This window comes from Phoenix dactylifera, chromosome 5, assembly GCF_051530095.1.
Source record: "Phoenix dactylifera cultivar Ajwa chromosome 5, Ajwa_hap1_PhDact_Kaust_v1.1, whole genome shotgun sequence".
Taxonomy (NCBI): domain Eukaryota; kingdom Viridiplantae; phylum Streptophyta; class Magnoliopsida; order Arecales; family Arecaceae; genus Phoenix; species Phoenix dactylifera.
In genome coordinates, this window is record NC_143194.1 from 26,194,923 (window position 1) to 26,199,983 (window position 5,061).

At 39.5% G+C, this 5,061-nt stretch overlaps 1 non-coding gene across 1 annotated transcript; it reads right to left on the minus strand.

The window, feature by feature from the left end:
- Positions 1-272: 272 nt before the first annotated feature.
- Positions 273-2,391, minus strand: LOC103712929 (uncharacterized). The gene is made up of 2 exons (XR_015987213.2): positions 1,539-2,391; positions 273-562 (listed from the first exon to the last, which is right to left on the minus strand). It is a non-coding gene; the product is annotated as an uncharacterized LOC103712929 (transcript).
- Between the last annotated feature and the right edge of the window lie 2,670 nt (positions 2,392-5,061).

The window sequence follows — 5,061 nt, forward strand, 5'->3', positions numbered from 1 at the left end:
CTTTGAGGAAAACTATTTTTACCTTTACCATTTTCTCGAGACTAAGGTAGAGATAATCCCTTATTTTGCTTGTTTACAAGTTAGTTTTTTATCTAAACAATTCTTATTTTAGATAAGAGCCAACACTTAAAAATTTGATGTACACTGTATGATATATCTATATATCAACCTACAGTATGAATTGACTAATGTTAGCTAATCTACATCTCCCAGAATATTTAGCCTACTGTGCATCGTATCAAGTGTTGTGTTGTTAAGATTTGAATTATAACTTCAGACAAACTAAACATATGATATTAAATATTAATATAAACAATCTGAGCAGATAAGTACATCAACTGGGTATTTCAAGAGCTCCAGTAACATACAAGATCAACTCTAAACTGGCATCAAAACACTGAAAGTTAGGTCTGGCAGTGCATCACATAGTATAATCTTTTATTTTTGTAGGCCACAGGTGAGCCCTCCTTTTTTTCTCTTTTCTCTGGGGGTGGGGTGCAGGGAAGAGGATGGGGGGACCTTTTAACAAACATCTCACATGCCATGAGTACTGTAGCATGCACTGCATAGCCAATACAGGTGATATTAATACAATTTCTTTGACAAGATAAGTACTTAAATAGGGATTTGAGATGCACGATAACAAATAAAAAGCAATGTTAAACTAACATCCAGGCAATCCAGTAAGACTGAGAAATGAGGGCTGGCATTAAGAATCGCCCTCTAATTACAGGGTCCCCTAGGGCGACTCAGGCAACAATTCACATTCTCTTGCCCCCAATTCATATTCTCTTCTTCATCTTTTTTCTTTCTGTTTTTTTGAGCAATTCTTCTTTTTCTTTTGTCATCTGGTTTAATGTTAGTTTAGCATTTTTTGCCATCCATATGCTGCTCAAGTTACTAGGCACAAGTACATGGAGGTAAGGGTGTCACCAAGAGAGGCCCTCACATTTCTTGAAGCAAGAGGACCAACTACTTGATGTCTTGGTGTAAGAACCCCAACACAGTGGCACCCCACGCTTCTTCAAATATCAATCTGAACCTTTTAACTGTGCCAGAATAGAAATCAAGTAGTAGAACAGTACTTGCAATGGGACTTGATAATCGAGTAACATGCAAGCATGCATGAGAAAATTTAGCACAGCTTCATTGGCTACATTACCAAAACATCTTATGGAAACCCTATGACATAAACTTCCCAATTTCATGATCGGATTAATTTGCTTTTCGGTGTCTGACTTAATATTGATTCACACACACATATTGACATACTATTTGCTTTCATGTCATTTCATTTGATCTCCTGCTATTTTTTGCCCACCCATAACAAAATGGCATGGAAGGAAACAACATATATATATTTACAGAACAGAAAACTGAGTTTCTCTTCGGTCTTTACTCACCTTGCTAACCTAATCTCTAGATTTCAAGTAGAAGAACTTAGCGTAAAACAAGCATTTCTCATCTAAATTACATAATAATTAGGAAAACAAACTGAATTGCACAAGAAAAAGGGAAAAGAAAGATAGGTGAAATACCGCTTGAAATTTGGGTCGCGGAGCTGCCGGACCCTTAGGCAGGCGCAGGGGCGCAGCGCGGGGCGGTAGACTCACCGCGTGGGCTCGAGACCACGAGAGCTTCCGGCTCCGGCTCCGCGTTGAGATCGAGGCACCGCGGGGTCGCGTGTTCCGTCACCCTCTCCGCCGACGCCTCCTCCGCCTCTAAGCGACCCTTTCCACCGTCATCGTTGCCGGCGCCGGGCCCCGCAAAGTCCTCCCGCGCGAACGCCGGGCTCCACCGCCCGGCGCCCCGCTTGGATCCATCCGCCACCTCCCTAGGCCGGCCGGCCCCGCCGCCATCCATGTCGACAGCTAAGCACCGCGACGCGTCGCGCATACGGCGGAGGATCGCGAAAAATTCCTCCACCTCCTCGTCCGTCACCGCCTGATCGGCCTCAGCGCCCCGGGATCTCGTCCGGCGTTCGTCACCGACACCGTCGTCCGCCCGCTTCCGCTTCCCGGACTCCATCTCACGGACGCCTGACGACGTCTTCGTTGCGGTGCCGCTGGAAAGGGGTGGTCTGAACTATGAAGTGGTTGGCGTCCCTTCGCGTCTTTCACACACACCCTTTCTTTGGAGGAGGTGAAAGGAGGGCATTGAAATTTTTCCCTAGTCCAATGATTCCAATCTATCGAAGGAATATAGAAACATAAAAAAAGAGAAAGGAAGCACCTCATGCACCCCAAGTGGGTTGGTGATGGGATAAATGGCTGACGTAAGAAGAGCAAAATGTCATAACATGGCGATTTTATTAAAATAAAAAAAAATCCATGCTTCGAATCTAATATGACGTTGCAAAATGGGCCAGATACGACTGGATCATACGTAATGCCAACCAGATCCAATTTCATGCCATTATTTTAGATCCGGATGTAACCTATTATTTAATTGAGTTTCTAGAGAAAAATTCTAGACCGGACAATCATTCAATTCGACATATGACTTGAATCCAACCAAATATATTTTACTCGGGCTGGACCAGACTGAGTAAGATTTTCTGTTCAAGTTAAACATTGAGCTGTTCGATCGTAGCTAAACTATAATAATTGATAATTAATATAACATTATTTAAAAGTAAAAAAAAAGCCAAGCGAAACTCCAAGTCTTGTTAAAAACAATTTTAATTTCATTCAAATATTTTATTATTCTTAATTTAACAGACTAAATTTTTTAATAATATATATATATATATATATATATATATATATAGCAAACCATGAAAGCATTTCAAATAAGAATTTACCAAAATAAATAAAAAAATATGAATGTTTAATGTTGTATTTATTAATGATTAAATGTTTTATTTTATCACAATCCTTTGGTGGTATGATTGGTTTGTGTGCGGGGTTTGTTCTCACAAGGTTGTGAGTTCGAGTCCTTCTTCCCGGACTGTGCAAGCCTTGCACGAACGTAAAAGCAAGTGCTTTTACGACCGTGCAAAAGGGGGGTGTGTTCTTGAGGGATGCGAACTCGCGTCCACGCGAAGAATCGCGCCCCACAGGCATAAGTTCCATAGAGGTCTATAAATAGACGACCTCTACAGATTAGAATTTTAATTTTTAGACAAAAAACAAAGGATTCCTAATTTCTTTTCTTTCTCTACTCTCTCTTCCTCCAGTTAAAATATTTCTTTCAAAATTGTTTAAAGGGCTTGCTGTATATTGATTCTGGGTTCGAAGCCTTCTTTGATCCGTGCAAATCATCGAGGCAGAAGGAACGAGAGGCTGTTGTATCTCAGGAGTAGAACGTCATCCAAGCCTAGTGCACTATAAGGCGGCGAAATCTACTTCAAGAAAAGTGACCAACATACCACGCCCCAGCATCTCGGGTTTCATTTTTCTACTTTTTTTTTTAAGCCTATTACTGTCTATTATTTATTGAAGTAGAATAGTTTAGTTTTATTTCTTCTTCAAATTTATTATCAACAATCTTGAAGTAGATTTTTCCTACGTATAATAGGCTAGTAATTAGAGTTATCCCAAGGGCCAATGCAAGTGACCCGGTTCCTCCGAAAAGTTTAATGGAACTAATTTTAAGCGTTGGAGAAGGAAAATGGAAATCTTCTTAACCACGCTTGGATTATTTTCCATAATTTTTGACTCTCCTTCAAATGAGGATGAGAATGAACCGGCTAGGACTTGTAATTTAGAGGAATTTAAGAAGAAAGACTACCTGTGTAGGGGTAGAATTTTGTCCTATCTTTCTGATCTCCGTTTTGATGTCTATTGCACTCTGAAAACCTCTAAAGAGATTTGGGATGATCTTAATAAAAAATATGGTATCCAAGATGCCGGAATGGACAAGTATACTGTTAGTCAATTCCTGTCTTATAAGATGGTAGACACCAAGCCCATAGTTGACCAAGCTCATGAGCTAACAGTGATTTATCATGAATTAGGCTTAAGGGGAATGGGTATAACTGAGAGCCTTCAAGTTGCTTGTACCATTGACAAGCTTCCACCTTCTTGGAAAGATTTTGGGTTGTCCCTAAAACATAAGACCGAGGAAATGAGCATGAAAACCCTACTATCTGCCATTAGGATCCAAGAGCAACATCTTGAGAAAGACAATGAGAAAATCATGAACCCTGAGTTTCTAACTAAGGTGAACTTTGTAGAAGGCCAGAATAAAATCTATAGGTTCAAAAACTCCAAATTTGAAAAGGGTGGACCTAAGAACAAAGAAAAATCCATAAAGCCAAAATACCATATCAATAAAAATGATCGGAGGCCGATTTGCTACAATTGTGAAAAATCCAGTCATATGGCACGAGTATGCCGGATGAAGAAGAAGAAGTATCAAAACTATGAACATGCACCTCCTCAACCTGCCAATCCACAAACCAACATGGTGTTATCCAGTACTGGTCCTACTAATACTGATGATCGATATGTAACTTTAAGTCCAGAGTTAAATTTGGCAATTCATTCTACCGATTGGTTAGTGGATACAGGTGCAAATATTCATATCTGTACTGATCGTATCCTTTTTACTATTTATCAGGTCTGGAGCGGCCTAACAGTGACTATGGGGAGTTCTACCTCGGCACGAGTACTTGAAACTGGGAAAGTACTTCTAAGACTTACATCTGGGAATGTGCTTTCTCTATTTAATGTGTACCATGTGCCTGAAGGAAGGAGGAATCTGATCAGTGGATCTCTTCTGATAAGGAGTGGCTATTCTTTGTTATTTCAATCTAAGAAAGTGATTATAACAAAGAATGGAACATTTGTAGGCAAAGGCTATGAGTGTGATAGCTTATATGTAATTAATAAAATGAATGATGTACCTTTGGATATTCCTTCTTATAGCAATAATAAAGTTATTCTTTCAATATGTTCTTCATTTCTTTGGCATGCTAGATTAGGACATCTGAATAATAATACTATTAAAAGAATGATTAGTTCTGGTTTATTGCCTAATGTTTCATTAGATGAAAAAGAAAAGTATCTAATTTGTGTTCAGTCTAAGCAACCTAGAAAACCATTTAAAATGGAAATA